Source organism: Oxyura jamaicensis, chromosome 9, assembly GCF_011077185.1.
Source record: "Oxyura jamaicensis isolate SHBP4307 breed ruddy duck chromosome 9, BPBGC_Ojam_1.0, whole genome shotgun sequence".
NCBI classification, from domain to species: domain Eukaryota; kingdom Metazoa; phylum Chordata; class Aves; order Anseriformes; family Anatidae; genus Oxyura; species Oxyura jamaicensis.
In genome coordinates, this window is record NC_048901.1 from 25,594,103 (window position 1) to 25,617,203 (window position 23,101).

Consider the following 23,101-nt stretch of genomic DNA (forward strand, 5'->3'; position numbering starts at 1 on the left):
AAGAAATTCACTCCTTGGAGATATACTTATTTGTGCCCAGTCCATCCAGCAGAACGAATAAACTTAGCCAAGATGGCCAGAAAAATATGTCATTGCTTAAGGTGACTTGATATTCAGAGATACCAAGTACTTTTTTTTTTTTTTTGGGGGGGGGGGGGCCCCCCCCCCCGGCAGGATGAAGTAATAGATCCAACCCTACTAAAGTAGCATACCTAAACTTTCTTAAGTAAAAACTTTTTAAATACTTTTTTGCTTTAAATTTCTTAGTTTGCCAGGAATAGAAATGTCCATTGGTATTATACTATAGACATCAGTTCATTCTACCATTTTTTTCAGCATTTAGGGCTATGATCAGAGGACTCAGTGTATTCTGAAAATGGCCTGTATGTATTAAGAGCAATCAGGTATCCGTTTATTAAAAGCTTACAGTTTATGGCTGTTCTTGGCTTCCCCCACATATCTAATTCTGTTAGAGATGTTTACTCTGTCCCAGCATCCTGGGGGGAACACAACCTTTTGTCATTGCTGCGGACAAGGCAACCCGATGATGTGAGAGAAACAGGTGACTGGCTATAAGTCCTAGTGCTCAGCAGCCCCTTTACAGGCTGCGCAGGTCTATCAATCCTCTGAGTCCTCTTCAACTCATTCTGTCAGCGAGGAGAGCCTTTTCAAGTGAACCAAGGCTATGCTTAGAGCTGGTTGCAAAATACAGACCACTCTGATCAGGATTTATTTTTAATGCCAAACGTTTTCTGACTGGAGCTCCAAATTGGTGAGTGAGTTCCTGTCTCAAAGTAACAGCACTTTGGTCAGCGTTACAAATGACCCCTGCTTGAAAGGTCATCAAAATGACACTTCATTAACTGTCATCTGCATGATCGTATACATGAAGTTATCTGACATCTCTCTCCAGGAAACTGAGGCATAATTAGTGTAAAGAACTGTGTCTTGTACAAAAGCTTAGACGTGAGGCTAGAAATGCCTTTTCCCAAATAGCAGCAATTGCAGCTCACATCACAATATTCTCCACAACTGAAGATCCATGTTTCAAAAATGAACTGAGACTGAGTGTTATAATGCAAAGCTCAACAGTTGTATTCAAGTCTGTGGCAACCTCACTGGTCTCATCTCCCTTCATGTCTATTCATGTATATGAATTATCCTCCCACATAGCTCCTTTTGTATCAACAAATACACAACATCTTTCCAAAGGCAAAGTGGAAATCCCTGCAAGTATTTCTGGTGCTGCTTCCAGCCAGAAATAACAGTAATCTGATCCATGAGCAAATTCCATTTCTGTTACTGAATTCCTTTGTATAAATATCTTAGCTTTGAAAAGGTTTGGCAACAGCTAGGCACAGGCTAATTTTACTTATAAGGTGTGAATCAAGGAAGATTTGCAAGTTTCTGCATCACAGACAGGAATTGTCTGTGGCCCCCCTTACCACTTCTCTTTGTCAACAGAAAACTTTCCAGTTCAGCTGTCTTAGAGGTAACTTTAAACATACTAAAAGCCCTGCTGATCCCACCTCCAGCCACCCTCATGGTCTCCAAAACCAAAACATCATGGCCAAACCCAGAGCCTTGTTTTGAGACCTGGAAAGCTTCCATCCTCCTTCAAAACCCCCGTCATTAACAAGCCGCATTATCCTGGGCAAAATTTGGTCTGCAGTTTAAAAAGTTGAGTAGATTGTTAATTCAGGAGAATCCAGCAGAGAGTTTGTGAGAGAAACGGGTGACTGAGGAAAGGGCAAGCTCCTCTCCACACTGCACGGTGCCTAAACCCCAGGAAAGCACAAGCACCAAGCCGCCAGCGCTGCAGCAGCAAACTCCTGGAGGCTGCATACTGCCCAGCAGCCAACCCTGCTGCAGTGTGAACAGAGGCCCACAGCCAGTTAGCAGCCTCTGTGCTTCTTCACTGCCAACAGCTCCCATCCAAGCCAAGACTCCTCTGAGTACAGAAGCAGCTCTGCCACACTGCTGCAGCCTCACAGCACCATTTCCTCCAGTTCCAAAGTTCTCACAGCTTCTGAGAGGTTGCTCACGGCCAGGTTTAGCCAGCAGCTCAGCTGTAGGGGTCTCACTGGCAAAACCAGAAACAATAGGAGTTTATTTCTATCTAAGCTAAATGGCTGGTTGGTCTGACTGCAGTCCTGGGGAGCCAGGCGCTGCCACCCAGGATGGCCTGCCATCACCAAGCAAGGGTGCCACAGCTGCTGTGAGCACACACTCCTAGATTTTTTTCCTCTTCGTTCTCTCCTTACAACAGACATTATCTCCTCTGGCCCTGATGGGACCAAGCCAAGGGCTGGCAGGCCTTGATGTGTCTTTCCAGTAGTACCACACCACTCATCTGCTCTCCAGTCTCCAGCAGATCGTTTCACTGCCATGGCCCAGTTCATGGGTGAACGCTGCTGCACTTTATTACAGCAGATCCTGAGGGTTTGCAGATGGCAAACATGGCACAAAAATTGAAGTGGGTGAAAGGTCCTCCAACTCCCAGCTATCTGTGGGATTTGGCCATTGAATATAAAGATAGATTCTCCCATAATAACAATATCAGGCTTGCTTAATCTTGCTTAATTATTTTTATACACTACAGCTCTGCAACCTGACAGTTCATCCTCTGCACAGCTTCAAGGTAGATCACAGCCATTTGTCAAACCAAATTGTTTGACAGTCTGCGGATACATATATTTGCCATCTGCAATCTATTCCTTGGTTTCTGGCGCATATTTTCAGTGCTTTCTTTCAAAAGCTGTTTCATATTTCCAAGGGCTTCTTCATAACCTCCACCAGCAAAACCTCACACAGTTTAATTGTTGACAGCTGTCTTGAGAAGTATTTTACATTTCTTCTGTTGTTCCTGGTTCTTGCATGCACATGGGTTGCAACACTAAGGACCGTTGGGCAGTGTAACACACACCAGGATGTGGAAAGCACATGACGACTTCAGAGAGGGTATTACTGCAGGTTTTAATTGTTTCTTATGGTTTTAGAGATATTTGAAGCTATGTATGTTCAAACAATGACAAGTAAAATACATTTAAATAAATGGGTGTGAAGCTCTGAAACTGCCAAATATTGACAAAGAACAGGGCTAATTAGCATAACAACTGTACGTAGTGTGCTCAGGCAGCTGTGTCCTTACTCAAAGGAAAACCCAATGCTAGCAATTCATTCAGAGTCAAGAAATATTGCAAAGCTGCATGTTCCTTGCGAGACTCTGAGGGCCAGCAGGGTCCATACTTAACACAGGCAGGCACCTGCTGCAGCACCCAGTTACAAGTAGGGCAAGCAGGGAGGCAGGACCTCTGCTTGCACCTGCATGTAACACAGAGAGGAAAGGGTCAACAGCCATTGATACAGCTCAGAAGCAGAAGAGCTTGGCACAGGCAGTCCGCATGACTCTGAGCTAAAGCCCGACCGTGCAAAGGCCTGTGCTGTCCCTGATGCATCCTGTGTCCCTCAAAAGTCTCGCTCCAAAGCAGTCAGACATGTGGATGCAGCAAAAAGCTCCATATGCATAGCAAAGGCCAGCATTAATGAAAGGTCAAGTGCCTTTGTACACTTGAAACCCTATACCCAAATATTTTTCATATATATATATAAAACTATATGTACTAAAATAAAGTGACTCTCTCCTTTGGAGTCCACATTTCAGTTTCATGGTAAAGAAGTACCCAATCAAAAAAAAAAATCACTACTGATTTTTTTTTTAGGCAGAAAAGAGTGGTGCAGAAGATGTGGTGTCAGAACATGTCTAGGAGATGTGTGGTTGTAATACTATGAAAGATGGAAGATGCTGGGGACTAGACTGTTCTCTCTTCTGCCAGGCTGAACTCAAATCTGGAACATCTGTTCACAATACATGAGATGAGCTCTCTCAGTCAAGTAACATAAGCACAAACTAGCACAAACTCTTCCTGATATCAGTGCAGAACAATTATCAGTTAAGTCTTTTGTGGAATTCTAAGAACCTAGACACTTCCGCTGTTCCCTGCAAGCACAGAATAACAATGTTTTTACCACCTGATAATCACTTGCAGACAAAAACTAACATTTTCTATTTGTAAAATATATGGTCACAGTGTCATGAAGCCTGATTTTTTTTTTTTTTCTAGAACTGAATTATATAATGTCCTTCAGGAACTATCCAGATTGGCCAGTACTATCTATATATAATACATATCTCAAGCCAGCACAATTGGCACTTGAACAGTGGGGTCTTGGTTCAGCCTATTGCAAAGATAAAGGTCAATGGAAAATACTAAGTTTTAGATATGCATTACCACTATTAAAAGCGTAATCCAAAGGACAGAGTGGAAAGTTAGTTCAAAGTATTGAAGAGAATTTCCTTGCAGAATTCACACCCACACATTCACATACCTCATTGCATCTCCAGGCTTGGTAAAAAGGGATCCCGTTCTGCATAGGGCTACATTTTAATTTAAATGCCTGTGTATATTTGCACACGAAGTACCTCTCTGCTATCTAAAATCCAGTAAGCTCAGAAATAGCACCATGGAACACCATGAAGCAAAGAGCCATAGAACTGTGCACTATCTAGATTTTTTCCCTGCTTCTGCAGCTCTAGAGCAAATGTTGCCTGAAGCCCTCCTAAAAATTTCCAGAGTCAAAAGACTTTGGACTATGGAATTCTGCCAGGGACAGGGACAAGAAATCAGGATCAGTTTCTGTTTCTGCTCCTGGTTCTATATGGCAGGGGACTGGATTTGAAGTGGAAGGTTCTAAAGACCATAGTAAGAAGGAAGAAAGGAGAAAAAAAAAAAAAAAAAAAGAAAAAAAAAAAAAAAGTACATGGTATTCAGCAGTTGTCCAATAGGCCAAAAAAAAAAAAAAAAAAAAGTGCCGTTCTAGTTATTTTTGCCTTCTCTTCGTACAACAGTAGATGGAGCTCTCCTTTCACCAGCTTCAGGAGTCCATTAATGCCTGCAGTATTGCAAATCCTAGCACTGTAATTATTCTGTCAGCACCTGCATGTGACATATCTGTGATGGTTACAAAGGAGGGATCTCTGGCTCTACGGCTGCCTGCATGACATCATTCAGCAGCACAAGATTCCCTGAAATTTCTAGATGATAGAAATGTTTGATCAACCACAGTATTGCCTTTCCTTTCAGTTAGGCATTGTATAAAAATCTTCCTTTCTTTTGTATGTTGTTACCAGGCTTACACAGAATTCAGTACAGTTTGGGAAACGAGATGAAAGCATGTTTTATTTCTCTTACAAAATAAGGAATGAGAAATTCTCTGGCTGTATTTAGAGCATATTTAAAAATTGCATCAAAACTGGAGACGACATTATACAGATGGTTTTACAGGAACTAATGTCAAAGGATCTGGGGCAAATTTCTCAACCCATTTTCAGATCTAATGCCTAAAATCTGCATGTAATGGCAGGCTAGAGGAAGTGGAATGAGGAGGAACACTGGCACTTACTTGCATCTTCCCAAGCTGGGAAAAGTTACAAATGTATATGTTGAATTTTTCTCTTGACCCCAGTCTTCACATGCTACTGCAAGTGACTCTAATAAGGCTCCACCTGGACACAGAAGGCTTTCCTTATGTTGCACACTATGGGACCAGAACTACAGGCAGCAGTTGCCTCAGGATATCAGCCAGAGATTCTGCAAAAACAGCTGATTTACCAGGTTTTGCTGACCTTAATATCAAGACCTTGGAAACTCAGACCCCTCCTGCAGGTACATCAGGGCAAAGAGAAATGACAAAGGAAGTACATTTCTCACAAGGAGATCTCAGCCTAGAAGGTTCCTTCCCCCAGAGTAATTTTCCTGACTCTGATGAATGAATTGCTAGTATTTGTTCCCAGTAAATGAGAAATGGGAACATGAATAACAACATCCCAACCTGAAGTGCAAGAAGCTGGAGGAGCTCTTTTCACCTCCAGCTGTCAGGAGAGCACTTAGAAAAAGCAGCAGGGAAGGGCTTGGCCTAAGGGCTGAGTGTAGGACTGCCCGTCGCTTTCAGCTGAAGGATGCTATGGTATCAGCAGCATGATAAGAACTCATCTCATGAGCATTCAGAGGAGCTTGCATAAAGCCTTTCAAGTCTCCTTGATAAAGGAGAAGAGGACATACCTGTTACTGCTTATGTTCCCCTTCTTGGGACAACCCTGCTGCTGGCTCAGGTTTTTGGAGAAAGTGTTCCATGGTTGAGCTTGCAGCAGCAGCACATGGTGGTTTTCCAAAACAGAAAGAAGTCAAAGATGTTTATCCTCATATATATGCACATTTTACATATATGTATGAACGCTTGTCATGAGACTGGTTAAAAGTCAAAAGCCACTTTACATACCAGATCAATTTTATATACACTTTGACAGTCATAATATTATTCACCCACCCTACAATCATTCTGAGAAAGTGTGCTGCTTAAAATTACGCAAGAGCAGAAAAAGGCAAGGTAGATATGGAGCTCACATAGGGATTTCATGCTCCCTAACTGCTGCAAAGTATTTACAGCTTGTCTTTATGGCCTTCTCTTAGGCTCCTCCATAAGGTACCAGTAAGTCCATTCTCATTATCCCAGCCAAAACTGGGCTGATGTACTATCACAGGAGTAAAGCTGGTATAAGTAAGAGAAAAATTAAGCTGCTCATATTTTTGTTGTTGATTGCTTGGTAAAGCACTACACACATACTGGTTCGTTCTGCTAAATCCAAGTATAGGCTTGACTTTAAAAAAGAAGAGTAATCACACACTGTTGACTGCCAGGGAAGCCTATCTTCAAAGTGTATAATTGTCTGGAAACATGTACTGCTATATAAGCAGTATATAAAAAGATATTGATTATTTTTAAGATTCTTTGGAGAAAATTTAATGTTATGTAAGTAGGAAAACCAAGAATATTGTAGAGTTACATGAGATGCTGGATATATTTGCTGGCTGGATGATATTTGCCAGCAAGGTAATTCAATATACCTCTATTCTGGCATTCAATAATTAAAGAGAGGCCCCCAGCAGTGAATTGCTGGGTGATTAACTCACAGCAGCAGCTATCCTCAGCCACCAGAGAAGTGCCAGCACCTGCAGACAGGCACTGGCAACTGTATGCCACATCTTCACAGTCAGGCATTGGAATACAAGCAGGGAGTACTTCTAGCAGAACCAATTTTTTATTTCTCTAAATAAAAGTTAACAGAAGAGTGGAGACAAGACATTCATCTTTAAAGACATGTTTTTTTCCCTACTTTCCAGCCTGCTAGCGACTGCTAGAATTTCTAGATTTAAGACACCATCCTGCACTTAATTCTACATATGCATAATGGTCTGTTCAAACAGGATCTGTGATTCAACCCTAACAGAGAAAAAAAATCTAGGTAAGGAAGTTGAAGTTTGGTCTTTAATAAACTGAAGCCAACAGCTGACAAATTAAATACTTCAGAGAAGCGAAAATTAAACAGTCCTGCAGTCACGAGTGTTGGCATATGGAAAGCTGCCACTGAGCTAATAATAGAAGTGTCTACCGCAGCAGAGAGGGAGGTCCCAGCGTCCTAGAGCAAGCCATGCATCTGGGCACTGGGAATACAGCCATTAGGCAACGTATGTTTAACTAGCACATACTTGTTACCTTCCTGTCAGCTATTCATCTTTGCAACCACTGGCTGACGACAGCAGTCCACGGGCAATAGTGCCACACTTGTGACACCAGCTTCATCTCTGCCCACTAGGTTGCCGTTTTAGCAGATGAGTCTCCTGAAGCCACAGGAGCATGGGAGGGTCTTTCACCAGCACACTGCCTGGCTGAGTGCAACTCCTCTCCCAAATCCAGACTACTGCTTCATTTGCATTTCATGTTGCACATTTGCATTTCCCTGTTCCATACACCAGCCACTTATTGCTCAGATACATTCAACTAGCTGTATGAAGCTACCTGTGGACTGGGTCTTCCTTTCTTACTCCACTCTGACCCCTGCATAATTTGTTAGTGTACAGCGAAGTCACAGTGCTGAAAGGTGGGAGGAGAACTATGGTCATTATGTAGAAGACAAAAAAAAAAAGCATAGAAAAATTACAAATGAGGAAAATAATTTAGACAGGTGGTTATGAAGCTCATCAGTAGTGCTTGCATAAGGTATTCCCCCTTTAACAAATAAGAGAAGAAAAATCAGGATGGTGGAACTGCAGACAGACAGCAGCCAGGTAACTTGGCTTCAGTTGCCTACAAGAAACCATCCAGGCAGAGAAGGGAAGACCAAAGTATATGATGTGCTACAGTAGCCAGCAGTAATATCACATATATATTATCCTGCCATAGGAGGAGAAGCACACTCATGTGAAACATGCATCATCCCCACACGTGTAATTCTCTTGTGCTGTGAATCAACCTTGTCTGTCACCTCCTTCTCCTAAATAGTGTCCTACACTCTGTAATGCAGATAGCTGACAAGAGATAATGGGCACTAAAGAGCAGAAGTGAGATAAAGCTCTAAAGAGAAGAGGGAGATAAAGTGCTGGAGGAGATACACATGAGTGCACACACAGAGGAACAAGTTCTAATAGGAAGTACAAGCAGCCTCTGCCAGCTTCAGCCCTGAATCAGTGCTTCTCTTCCTACAGTATCTGGCACATGTACTTTAGGAGACTTTCAGAGGCACCAAGCCACAGAAAGTTTTTGGTTCCATCAATACCGAGCAAGCTGGATAAAAAGGGGCTGAGCGGTGAAAGAGCAATTCTGCTGATGTTAAGAAAGCATCAGTCCAGGGAAGAGAAGCTCCTGCTGGTTGTAAGGGTGGCAAGAAAGCAAAACGAAAGGAAGTTCTGAGAAGTTTCTTGGCTATCTGACTGTACCCACTGATGTGCACTGCAAGGGGTATTTGCTGGCTCAGGATGATGCACCATCAGTTTGGATGACTACAGAAAGGCCAAGCCATTTCCTTCTTCATCAGTTTTTTTTTTTTCCTGCCCCAATTGTCTCAGATTCAACAATAGGGATTTCTGTCCAACTGTCCCTTTCAGAATACTGTGAAAATAACCACCCTAAGGGCTATCAGCATCTTGTTCTCCAAGTTTGTGCACAAAGCACCTTGATGCACACACACAAGTTGCTTTTCAGTCAAGTCCAATGCCCATAATGATGGACAATGCACCTCGGGCTTTTACTGTAGGTGTATATATATATATACACATGAAAAGTCTGCACCTCTTTGCCTCAGGTTGTAGCAAGAAAAAATTAAATAGAAAAGAAGCTGCAAGTTCTTCTGTTTAACGTTTTGGTGCTTCCAGATCAGAAGCCAAAAGACTATCTGACAGTTCTGCATCTTCTAGCTGCTTCCAGCAAGTTTCTATCTTCCATACACATAAGCTCTCCACAGGCAGACTTTTGCTGGCAATTTTATCCTTACAGAGACCCCACCTATTGGTAATGCATCATCCATGAGTAGAATAATCACATCTGGTTGGGTACATGAGCTTCAGAGACACGAGCTTAGAGCTGCATCAAATGAGTTTATAACTAGCCTTTTACTAATGTGCCTGAAAGCTTGCCAGAGAGCAGAAAGTTTGACTCCAGCAGTGCTGGATACAGGGGACGCACCTGGGATGAATTTCTTCTGTGCTGGCCAGGCTCTTCCATGCCTGAGGAGGAAATGATGGCTCAGTCTTTACATAGATATATATATGTGTGTGTGTATCATGCGTGCGTGTATATATATATATATATATATATGTGTAAGCCATATATATACAGGCTTGTCACCAGCTAGAAGGTGAAAGGAATACTTCTAGAGGCCTGCTCTTTCCTCAGCACTGGGTGTTGACCACAGCCACAGAAAGGTTTTGACACCAAGGATGGTGCCCTGGCCTTCCCTGTCTGAGCAGCAGCATGAGGAATAGACTGGCATTTCTTCTTTCTTTTGTTCCTTTATGTTCTCCTCTTCTGCCGACTTCTTTGGTCTCTGTGCTCTTCTGCCCACACTTTGGCTTCAGCAGCATATGATACAGGCAAAAAGCAAAGAGCACGGTACAGGCCGCAGAGCATGAGGGGGCTCGTGCCCTCTTACTCCCTACATGGCACTCCTAGGAAAGTGACACCTGTCCATGCATAGCAACAGCGTTGATACCACACAGGACAGCAGATTAAATTAAAATAGCAGCAATGCTGAAAGTACTCACAGGTCTCAGAAAAGAAAGGTGATGCCAATTTGACTTGTTCATGTTTCCCATGACAGGAAATATTTCAAACACTGTTAACAGCACAAACATTGTCTACTTCAATCATTCTTTGTAACTTGTGATACTCTGCCTCAGGATCACACAAATAAAAGAAGACCTCAGTATTCCTTTTGCTTTCTAAAGAAAGAGCTCAAAATGCAATAAAATCCAACCTCTCCTTATTGTTCTTCATATGCTCCAAAGTGTTCAGCTGCTCATAATATATCACATTACAGCCTATGGATGCACCAGTCTAAGTAAAGTATGCTGATCACCCAGCAGTCAGCTGCTGTGGTGATCTCAGCAGCTCACAGGCCAGCAGAGGCTGCATCCTGAGCCAGCAACAGCACCAAGAGGAGCTTTCGGCCAGTCTGCCTCCGTGAAACAAAGCCTTCTGCTTCCATCCAATCCACTAACAGCAGAGTAAAGAGGCATGGAGGAGGAAGGGTAACCAGTGCTCTCAAGTACACACACAGAACTTACTTAGGCTATCATTTTTCAACTACTTTTCTGCTTTATGGGCCTTAGCACAATAAGAAAAATGGAGCTGAGATGCAGAGAGCAATCAGTTTCTCTTCCAGCAAACATTGACACCAAACTAGTACTTGGATAAGAGAAACCCCAGGAAGCACTGAAAAAGCCATGCATTTTTCAAAGCTTTGACAAAAATATTTTTTCCTTTCTTTCCCCAAATGGCCTGTGTCCTGTAATAACAAACGAAGGACACTAATTGTAACTTTTTTCAAAAAGTACCCTCAAATAATATTCCTACTGTGTTTTAGACACAAAATAAAAAATTATGATTTCTTAGTGTTAATCAGAAGTAACTTGAAGACATATTAGAAATCACAAATGAATCCTAGAAGTTTTGATCTAATTTGGAATCTGTCAGTTTCAATTCTTGCTGCAGAAAGCTTCATAAACCTGAAAACAACAAAAAGAACGTAGTAATAAATTATGCACAAGAATAAGATACACTGGGGAAAGAAAAAAGAAAAGTCCGATTTAGAAAAACAGCATGGGATACATCATTGGCTTTGTCTTAGAGGGTTCCAAGCTGCAAAGCCACTCTCAGTTTCCCTGCGAGGCAGCCTGTTGGCATTTCACTGCACCCTGTTCTGAAGCATGGTCCAGCAGAGAGCCACAACCCCAGAGGAAGGTGAGGTTGGCTTCCCCATGCTGACTGAGATCCACCCTCCCCATCCCCCCACAAGCAGCAAGCGGCAGCGCATGCAGGAAAGCAGCACCACTCTCCACTGCTTCCCTTTTAAATTATCCTGCGAAAAATAAATAAATTAAATCTTGTTGACCTTCAGCTGCAACAGACTGAGGAATTCCACTGTGCCAGCTCCAGAAGCTCTTCATGCGGGAGCAGGCACGCAGGCCACAGATGCACTGAGGTCCCTGCCTGCTCCTGCTGTGGCAGAATGGGGCTGCCTGCAGCACGCACTCCAGCATCGCCCCCGTAGCCATTACAAAGTACAAGGAGCAGGAGCTGTGCTGCGGGGAACGAGTGCTTGCACCAGCCCTGGCTCCCTGCAGAGGCTAATGACCTGGCCCAGAGCAGACATGCACCAGTGCATCATGAGCAGGCAGGGCAGGCCCCCCCATTGCTGTGGTGCTCATCCCCAAGACGTGCCCAGCCAGATGTGCAGACCGCTGCCAGGGAGGGCTGTCAGTGACACAGGACCACTGTGCTCTGGTCACGCCACACACAGCCCATAACACACCACAGCTCTGCAGCAGATCCCGCTGTGGCACAGAGACAAGACAGCCCCTTACCTCATTGCTGGCTTGCTCCAACTGGAAGCATCTGCATGCACACCGAGCAGCAGGGAAGAAGTGTCGGACATACCTGCCAATGAGCCCCAGGCCAGGCACCCTGGGGACACGCTGGGGTCAGTCCACACAGGCACCCTGACATCAGGGAGGGCACGTGGCCCCCGCATCCCCAGAGGAAGGCATGCTGACAGACCCACACCAGAGGCAGGGGTACAGCTTCCTGTAGCCCATGCAGGTGCTGAGGAACCCAAGGCAGTGAGGAACCCTCTGCCACACAGCAAGATAAGCATTTGATGCCTGAACCCAGCTTCAGGGAGCTCTGCAGCAACCTCACAGGCTCCAGCATAGGCTTCCCACCTTCCAGGTCCTCTAAGAGACTGAGGCAACAGAACAAGGGGGTTTCTTTGGCATTTCCTAGTTTTTCAAGGCAAAAGGAAGTTGATTTAGAAAGGCTGCATTAAGGACTGAAATGCCCAGTCTTCTGCTGAGCGCATGATGTGTACCCAGTCCTGGGTGTTACACTGGGTAGCATGGAGATGGCAAACACTGCTGTTTCCCCCCTCTCCATGAAGAGCACTGCAAAGAACAATAACTTTTTTTTTTTTTTTGGTATTAGCTTTTGGTTCATTTGCCTGAATTAACTAGACTTTTAGAATTAACTAGACACAATTAACTAGACTTTTAAGCGAAAAAAATATTATTTCTCATTAGAAGTTGCCTCAAACTGTATTGTCTTAGTCAATAGTTTGCCTGTTTACTGCAAATGACTGTTTTCCAGGGGGAAATAGCACTTGCAGTAACAAGCTGTCTCTCAGGCCCTAACAGCACAAACTGTAGTTTACTGTGATATAACAGCTGTTCCAGATGTCTTTCTAACCTACATTAGACACAACATGGAGGTTTCAGCAGACACAACTTTACTCCATGCAGAATGTAATTTTCTTTCACACATATGAAGTCCCAAGTGTTGGCTTGTACAATGATCTGACAGTCCCATACCTGGGCTCCCACCTGCAGAGGTCAGAAATATCAGATATTTGCATATTTGAACATGGTGCACAATTGCCCCAAAGCAGGTATGTGTGCATGCAGGTTGGAAACAAAAACAAAGGGCTGATTTCTGATAAAAACTTGGCCATCAAAACCCAGAATTACGAAAGTATATGGATAGAAAACTAATTTCAGATGAGAGTAAAACATGTATTAGTATTATGGATATTAGTTATCTTCTTGGGCCTTGGGAAAAAAAAAAAAAAAAAAAAAAAAAAAAAATGGACTAAAGCAGCTAAGATGGCCTGTGGTTTTCCTTACCACCCAAAAACTAGCTGTGAAGCAAGGATAAGTAAGCACTTTTAGCAGTTACTTTCCTGAGTTTTTTGGGTTATTACCCAAACAGATGAGAGACAGCCATCACACATCTCACTGCTGACCTCTCTTCTCTGTACCCTGGCCCTGGTCCTCCCTCAACTGAGTGCTTCCTTTTTCTCTTCTGCAGCCTTGACTTCACATTACTGCCAGTGTTCTGGTTTTCCTCACAGATGGCAAACATTCATCTCTTGCCTACATTCACTTGCAAGAAGAAACAAGCCTTCTGCCTTGCTCTGCACAATGTTAAAATAAATGACATGAGACTAAACTTCACCACTAACCATAAATGCATTTAATCTACTAAAAAGCTGAGGGAACAGAGCTTGCAGGACAAACCACTCTCAGGAGTCTCAGGCCTGTGTGTACCTAAAACTCAAAGCACCAGCTTTAGAATATTTTGTAATAGAGGGAGACCGCTTAATCAGTATACCAGAGGCAGATGAACGCAGAACCAGCATTAGCAACTGAACATTTCCAGGATGGAAGAGATTTGTCCTGCAATGTCACTATTAAAGACTTTACACGGTGTGCTACCCGCTCAATAATCCCAAGAGATTAGACAACTCTGTCACAAGTTTACAAAAGATAAAGAAAATTCAATAAAAAAGACTTGGAGATATGAAGACATTTTTAATTCTCATCATGGGAGCTAGACCAAGGGTTGTGGCCTGTACATGGTCTGTTCAGCATGCATGCTCCCCAGTCACCACCTCATTCCTTCGTCTGGGGCTAAACAGCAGTCTGAGTGAGAGTCAGGGGCTCCCTTGTTACAAGCTACAGCAGAGGCCAAAGAGCGTGCAAGCCTAAAGGCACAAGTCTGAAGTTATTTGAAAACATGGGAATATACAGAAAAAAAAGTCTGTTGTAAAAGCCACACAGTTGTGCCCAGTACTGTGATCAAATGCTATCATTACTCTGCCAGAGCTTAAAATAGGTCGTGTAACAAGACAAACAACTGTAAAAATCCTAAGGTACTGCCAACAGACACACAGGAGGCAGCAGCATCACAGTTTCACTTCACTTCCAGTGACTGCATTGTTTGTAGAAGGAAAGAGTCTCCATTATGATTCAGGAAAACGTTGATATGAGCAATGATACAGCCAGAGAAGAACTTCATCAGTAAACTACACTCTGCAGAAGATTCCATAGATCATATACAATGTTATATCAACCCAGCTCCATTGTTGCAGGCAGTGCGTGCATGCACAGAGAGCCTTTAACTGTGAGTACACAAGCAACAGTTCCCTTACTTCATTTCCCTACTCCACAGGACAAAAACCGTGTTCAAGTTCACAATCCATGATCTTTCCAGATTCTCTGAACTCCCCCTGTTGAGTCCATGTAGTTCTCATACTTTAGCTATTGACTGTACAGGCTTTGCTAGTGCTGGAGGCTGAGGCTTTGTAACAAGCCCCAGGAGTTCAGTACGTTCTGTTCGGAGTGCCAAAGGCACTGAATAACCACTTACATTTGCATTTGCCTAAACATAGCCTAAACATACTGCAAAAAGCAGGAATAGGCTTAGCACTGAACAGCACAACTAAAAGCAACAGACACCTATCAATAATTTGGTATTTTTCCAGAAAGGCCAGAAAACACAACATGAATCAGAATTGAAATGGTATTTTTGTACAGACAGTGCAACAAAAAGAACCACAAAGAATATAAGGTTTGAGATGTTTGCCACAAACTTTAAAACCTACTTTTAACCAGTCAGTACATTTTATGAGCTTATCTGAGATAAGCTCCTAAATACTGTTTCTAGGGTTTAGAAACCATACATGTGCTATCTGTTGCTGCCTGAGCTTGTCTGCTTTCCTCTGACGCAGGAGAGGCAGCTCACAGAGAGGTATCCAGCCTTACAGCAGAACTGCTGCATTATGAATCACATTATGCTCACCAGGAAAAGGCAGGCTGTAGTGCTTAGGGTGGGTTAGAGACAGTCAGGAGGCTTGGGGTGCTGTTTCCTGGCATTGCCAATGATTTGCCACATGACCTCGTGAAACTGACTTTATCATTACATACATCCATTTCTCAGCTTCTGTGTGTTAAACATCAGCAGTACTGCAAAACACCCTAGAGGCTGATCACCTCAAGAAGTCAGGAAAGGGAAGGAAAAGAATTAGACTGTCTGGAAAAAAATAAAATAATCCAGTGCATCGTGGTGCACTTACATTTCTGATTTCAAAAGCAGTTTGGACTGTATTTGGAACACAGGCTTTAACCCAAATAATAGAAGAAAAAGGAAGTTTTAAGAAAGCAGCACCTCTTTACAATTATTTAATTCCCTAGATGTTTGATGAGGCAAACATTACTGTATTCTAAAACTTGTGAGGTATCTGCATGCTGAGGAAACTAATGCTTCTGATATACCTGACCAGATTAATCCTCACAGCATCCCTGCATGAGGGAAGTAGGATAAGTGTGATTTGGTGCAGAGACAGTTGTAGAAGAATATTCCTATAGTTAAAGATAGCCCATGTCACTGGATCTGGTGATGCATACCAGTGATTTTTAAAGAAGCTCCGCCTGGTAACAGCACAGGATGCAACCTACTGGCAGCACAGAGAAATTCCCACTCACAGCTGATGTTCACCAAGTCCCCAGGCAGCAGCTCAGACAGCACATTTCTGCTGACAGCACCATTCTAACAGGCGCACCAGCCAGCCTCGGTGCAGTGTGATGTCAGCCAAGATGCCTCATGAAGAGTTTCACTGAAACTGTCTCTGGCCATGCCAGACTGCAAGTCATTCAATCCGGCACACCCTGCAGCAGCCTGTAACTGTGCTATACACATGCAGCAGCCTCCAGAACACAGCATCAGGTGTATTTTGAAACATAGAAGGTCCTGCAAGTTCGTGCAAGTCTTTAGCAGGAAACTACAGCAGAAGTTTCATTAGCACAGCTGCAGAAGCAGAGGGGACTTAAAATGGCCAAGTCTGTTCCATTGGAACCAAACACCATCAACAGGCACCTACAATCCCCCTCACTCCCACTTTCTACCCAGTGGCACAGGATAACTGAGACTTCTCAGGCTACACAAAACAAAGAACACAGCTATGTATGACCTCAGAGAAGCATTAACTCTGCTTCTGCATCATGGCAGAATCATACCCCAAGTTGGAGGGGACCCACAATGATCATCGAGTCTAGCTCCTGGCTCCACACAGGTCTACCCCAAAATTCAAACCATATGCCTGAGAGCACAGTCCAAGCACTTCTTAAACTCCGACAGGCCTGGTGCTGTGACTGCATCCTTGGGGAGCCTGTTCCAGTGCACGACCACCCTCACTGTGAAGAGCCTCTTCCTGATGTCCAGTCTGAACCTTCCCTGTCACAGCTTGACACCATTCCCTCAGGTTCTATCTATTGGGTTCTGGTCACCAGAGAGACTAGATCAGCGCTTGCCCCTCTGCTCCCCTTAGTGAGGAAGCTGTAGACCACGATGAGTTTCCCCCTTAGCCTCCTATTTTCCAGGCTGAACAGGCCCAGTGACTTCAGCCGCTCCTCATACACCTTCCCCTCTAGTCCCTTCACCATCTTTGTAGCCCTCTGTGCATGTCATAGCCTTCTGTCACAGCTTACAGCAAAACATCCACATTCTAATATTAGAACACCAGACACCAGATGTGGAAAACCTTTATTTGCTGTAAGCTCAGGTGAGAATTGTTCACTATTCTCTGCAAAACCTGGCATGTGCTCTGCAGACTGCTCTCCAGCCACACAACAGGGCCCAGGACTTGGCCAGAAAGGTGGAAAAGGCAAGCAAAGAGATGATGAGAGGAAAAACTGGCAGTACTAGAGCATGAAAGAATGTGGAAAGAGGAAGGGCACAGAAGTATAAGACTCCGTAAAACTATGCCTTGTATGGAACTGTTGAAGGACTACTGGGTAGTTTGTGCAGGAAGTAGAACATTCATGAAACTGTTGTCAGATACATCTGTCTGTGCCAAAGCCCTTTTCCAAAATACTGGCAGCCATGGCAGCAGAAAACATGACCATTTCCTGATTACCACATTTTTTAAAGCTCAGACAAATCCTAGATTGCATCCTGCAGACCTGACTCACAGCTCCACCTCAACATGCCACCTCACGTGTACTGGGACAAGCCATCTCTCTCTACATAGCACACAATCTCACACTCCTACTGTCCTCACTCCTTTACTTCTAGGTTGGCTATATCTTTGCTGAACAGAAATACCGTGATTGCTAAGAAAGGAATTGTGACCAATCACTTCAGACAGTGACATCAGCTTCTGTGACTGCTACCATGCAGTTCCTTCCCATTTTCAGACTTCTTTATGTTAAGTAATTACTCTCTGTAGTGAGGCTTCTATATAGGGAGTGTCATTACCATTTTACAGACAGAACAATAAGCCCCTCCTGATTCTGAGGGTGTAAAATAGCACTCTCCAGTCAACAGATCAGCTTTTTAAAAGCCAAGAATCACTTGGGTTTGTTCTCTATTTACCACATTAATCCCATAAACCTACAGAAACACAAGTAATCAGCCCTTTTCTGCTCTCTGCTCCCTTACAGCCACAGCTATTCTCACCTCTCCCATCATACAGACATCCTCAGCATGCACCCAGTACAAGGCAGTTAACCTCACTGTCAGATACTGTTCACATGAAGATATTAGGTACAGTATTGTACACAATGAGCTACATGTTCATACTGTTACTTTGCACATGAAGTTCTCCATATGAAGACATTCACTATCCTGGCTGTGCTTGCAGAAATAGTGAGGTTGTTTTTTGTTGTTTTAATCTAAATCTTTCAGCTGCACCTCCAAAACAATATTTCATAATGCAAGAGTCTCAGCACATCCTAGCATGTCTATAGGTGCCCTTTAGTTTCCTGCCCTATCCTTGTGTTAATACAGTCGTGGCAGTCAAAAGGCAGAAAGATTTAGAGGGGTTGTTTTTTGTTGCTTTAGTATTTAATGAGAGGCTGAGAGTGTTTAGTCCTGAGAAGAGAGGACTCATGGGGCATTTTATCAATGCATAAATACTGATGGGAGGAGTGAAGACAGAGACAGGCTCTTCTTAGTGACAGGACAACAAGCAATGGGTACATACTGAAATACAAGCAAGTATGCTCAAGCATAAAAGAAAACCTTTTTACTCTGAGGCAGGTCAAATACCAGGACAGGTTACCCAGGGAGGTTGTGTAGTCCCCATGTTTGAGAGATGTACAGCCTGTTCTCATTGCCCCTGCTTTAAAGAGAAGAGTTGGACAAGATCTCAGGGTGTCCCTTCCAACTTTAGCTATTGTTTAATTCTGTAAGAAATGGGAAGAATGTGATGTGAAAAAGAGAAAGCTGAAGGTGGACATAATCGATCCTTTTGAAGACAGCAATCCTTCTCTTTTTACCAGGACAGATGAAGTAGTAACATGCTAGCTTTTTGGAAGGGATGACGTAGCTTTATTTTCTACAGATTTAAGTGCTGGAATAGGCCATGGAATCCTATCAGTAGCAGATTTAAAGAGGAAAACAGGTGAACAGCTATCAGAGGAATGACCTCAGGATGATTAATTTTGCTTCAGAGAGTGTGAGGATTCTACTACTTGGATCAGCACTTTCCAAGCAGATAATAGGTGGCTTCAACACAGATGCCTTCAGCATGTCCCTGCTCAAGTGGAGTTCCCACAGGAGTCACCACCACGGCAGGGAGAATGCAGCAGGAAGGAAGAAGGATCTTCAGACAGAGGTTCTGAAAGAAAGAAGTTGCACAGAGACAGATGGAGAGCTGCAGGAGCCAGAGGGCATAATCATTCTGTCTATCAGCAGACCACAAGCCAAGTTGACAGTGCTTCTTAGAATGACAGAAAACAAAAATCTCCATTAATCTGGGTAACTGGGGAGGGGAAAGCCTCTATGGCCTCATTCCTGTCAGCAAACTAGCTGCTTTGAGTCTTGCAGCACACAAAGCACACTGATCCTAGACAGCAGAAAATGTCACTTTTTTTTTTTTCCTGCCACCCCTTGAGAAAGATCCTTTTTTTTCTATAGGCAGGTTTTGCAATCTTAAAGGTCAATGGAAGAGACAGGTGAGAAAAGATATCGGATCAAGACTGATGAATTTAACTTGTCAGTATAGATGTGCTTACTACACATTTAAGCAAAAATCAAATATCCTAAAGATATCCCAAACTCAGCCTGAGAATAGAAAATCACTGTCTAGCCAAATAGTAGCTTCACTCCAGCTAATTCTTGCATTTTAATCAGTTATATTGCAAACAATGAACTATTTGGAACTAAAATACACTAGCAAAATAAATAAATAAATAAATCAGTTATCTAGAAGTCAATTCTGCAAAGGAACCACATACCTGAAGCCTAGCTCTGACACACCATTCACAGGACCCACCATCATTTGCTTAGTTTTGTTTCTAAAGTATTCCTTTATTTTAGTCTCTATTCGTCTTAACAAGTAGACCTTTAATATTTGAAGTGGTGTTTCTGAAAGCAACATTTTTATTGTTGTAGTTAAACCACTGAGAAATTTGGACTAGCGTTTCTTCTCCAGTATATTATAAACACTTAGACTCACCTTGTCCTTTAGGAGACATCTGACAAGTGACATTAGTCAACATAGCTATATTATCTGCTACCTCTTATTCTGCTAAGAAAACTGGAATACTCCATGCTCAACATTGAATACTATAGGGCAGCATTCACTAGGGGAAGAAATTAATTTAGCATGCAATCTTGTCTCTGCCTAGTTGGTTAGAGATTCATTTGTGCAAGGTTTTTAAAAAGCACCAAATGAACCTGTGGCTACAAATAGAAAACTTGCTTTTGTAGGTGGCAGCATTTAGGGGGCTGGAGATGAGGCAGCCTGTTTCAGTGGTTGACATGTGCTTAGAAATGACTGAAAGGCCAGATGATGGCTATTGCGCAGGGAGACAGATTATACCAGCCTAGTTCTCAGTCAGCAAGCAAACAGATGGTACACAAACATCCTCTCCCACACCTGCTTGCATTTTTCTTCTGCCTCCTGCTTTTCATTTGCTCAGTGTCTGGTACTACAGCTTTGGTCTTTCACTAGAGATCCTGCAGTCTACGGTAACACAAATAACCACCAAAGATCACTGTCAGTCTTAATTGCAGGTTGGACAAACAGCTGACTAAAAGCTCATGGAAAGATGGTTTGTCCCATTTTCAATATTTTTCTAAATTTGCTATGTTCCTAAACTGAGGAACTAAAAGTGCAACATTCAGCGTTACAGTCACACATATACTGTGGTATTCCCCTTGCATTTTCTGTTATCTCCCTCTGTATGTGCATGGATATGTACTTGCTGATACAGCATTTAGAACAACACTACCTACTGTTGAGGTTTCACATCATGATTGTTTCCAGCAGTTTATCACACTGTCAGACAACAACTGCTTCACCTATATTTTCCATGCCAAGAGTCTGTTTCAAACTGAAGTCTTTGAGGAGTTTCTGCAAAAATATATCAACTATTTTGAAGAACTGAAATGGGTAACAATATAGTACTTTAACAACTGTAACATCAGAGTAGGCTTCAACAAGTGGGCAGGAAATTAACCAGTAGGTTACTGATAAACAAAACAGAGAAAGCAAATATTGCATAACTACTGTACTACATACACGATGCAAATTCCTCCCCAAGCAGTTGTGTCAAAACAAGGTTAAATCTCTCATTGGGACTAATACTTCCACTTTGATTTATAAAAAATAAACTATCTGCAAAATGTAACCTAGCATCCTTTATTTTTCATTTCTTGCTTCCCATAATAAAGCTAACTCTGCAAATCATCCTGTCTATATGTTATTTTTATATCTAAGAGTGCTAAGCGATAGCAGTTTGGCAGGACAAATCTGACTAAGAGAGAAATAAATTGTTCAGCTTCCAAAGCATGCAAGAACAAGACCATGCTCCATAGCCCGAAAAGCCTGATTTTTAAAGCAGTAGGATGAAAATGACTCAGCCTGTGTTAAAATTAGAGGTATGGCAAGATTAAGACCGCAAAGTAAGTACTGAATGTATTTTAACTCAACTTAAATAAACTTTGTTGTTAATGCCTGGTAAGAGAAATACAAGAGATCTAGAAGATTTAAGAGTCTGTAAAACACCTTGTAGGTCTGATTATTTCATAAAGCTATAGAAGTATTCATTTCCCAGCACAACTACTTGAGGAAAGCAAGATCTGACCAAGCAACTCATCTGTATGGGGCAGGGACAATGCTGTGGGCCTCATTCCCTGCATTTCAGGGGGGTCAAACAGCCCCAGCACCTTGCAAGCACGGGTGCAAACCACAGACATGGGAAGATGATGTGAGGAAGGGATGAGATGAGGGAACAACTGCACCACACAACATGCGGCCTCGTGCCCTTGCGTGCCCGTTGGCAGCAACGACTTGCTCTGAAAGCGTCTATAGCCACCTCTAGCTCTTTCAGCACTGCCTCTTCATTGGAATCTCTGCAGCCAGTCCAAGTCCACACCTTTTCCACACACCAGGGGGAGAACAGCTCTCAGCCCACCAAGAGCTGGAGGGAGATGCTTTAGGGAGTCAAGTGCTCACCTCCCCACTCTCTGTAGCACTTTGGCAGCAAACCAAAGCATATGGCACAATTGCTTACAACAAAAGCTTTTATCAAATCAAATACTGACAGAGCTGTAAGTCATTTAGCTCAGAATAACCCTGATAAGTTTTCCTGTGTCTTCTATTGCTTCTGTGTGCTCAGAAACAGAAGCACAGTGTTTCTGGAGGCTTTAATAGTGAATAGTTACTAAAAAATAAAATAAATGTATATAAAAACCTCCAACACTTCGGATGCAGGATGAAAAAAATGTGAATGGGAAGAGCACACTAGGCCAAATAACTAAAATTAGAGATTACCCTTCCCCTCCTTCCAAAACCACTACTTAGAGCCAGGCAAAGTACTTCACAGCTCAGTATTTCTCCCCAGGCTTTTCCTTTCTCTTAAATGAAATCCTCCAGCTGGCCCTGTTTCATTCTATAGTGCATTTTAATTTATTTTTTTTCAATCAGTTGAATTCAGGTGCATGCAGGCATTTGGTATCTGCCAGTAGGTGGGTGTTGTTCCTGATGAAATTTCCTTACTTTCCTCATTGCCTAGGTTTCTTTCTTAACAAATCCCTAGCTAGCAAATTAGATGTAAAAACAAACAAACAAAAAATATGAAGAGCATTGCCTCCTGAGTTATTCTTTCAATTATTTTCTGTCTTTCTGCTGTATTTATATATGGATACACACACGCACTCTTTAAAGAAATGTGGGAAACCAACTGCCACCAAAGGATTCAGCATCTCCCAACACGGATTAACAAAGTCCTGCCTAAGTCTGCGTTGAATGATTTGCTTAAATGTTATGCTTTTTCCCCTAATAGGAGGGCACAGAGGACAATACTGTGATAGATCACTATTCCATTCACACAGTTAGTGCTGGCTGTCTCCTTAGGTCTCTTGCACAAGCCCAGAGTCCCTGAGCTGCTATTAGTAGCACTGGCACTGTACTGTGGAGTGAGGACTGCAGACAGAGCCTTGGTGACCAGCTTTTCAGGCATGGGTCATTTTTACTGAAGCAATATTGAATGGCTGTGATATACAACAAGGATGAGCAACTACAGACCACCAGCATTTTGATACTAGCAATTTTAAAAGAATTAAAACATTCAATAATGAAAAAACAGACATTCAATAATGAAAAAACAGATTGGACAATTCAGAGTCTCATTTACCTGGATGGATGGCT

The 23,101-nt window shown here is 42.8% G+C and overlaps 1 long non-coding RNA gene across 4 annotated transcripts in view; it reads right to left on the bottom strand.

The window, feature by feature from the left end:
• Nucleotides 1-23,101, bottom strand: part of LOC118171211 — a 44,933-nt gene that overhangs the window by 14,578 nt on the left and 7,254 nt on the right. For 2 of the 4 annotated variants that reach the window (XR_004753107.1, XR_004753108.1), the window contains exons 3-4: nucleotides 10,158-11,120; nucleotides 8,060-8,127 (exon numbers count right to left, since the gene is read on the bottom strand). The exons of the other annotated variants lie outside the window; for them this stretch is intronic. This is a non-coding gene — a long non-coding RNA (uncharacterized LOC118171211). The remainder of the gene's footprint in view (nucleotides 1-8,059; nucleotides 8,128-10,157; nucleotides 11,121-23,101) is intronic. 4 annotated transcript variants of the gene reach the window in all.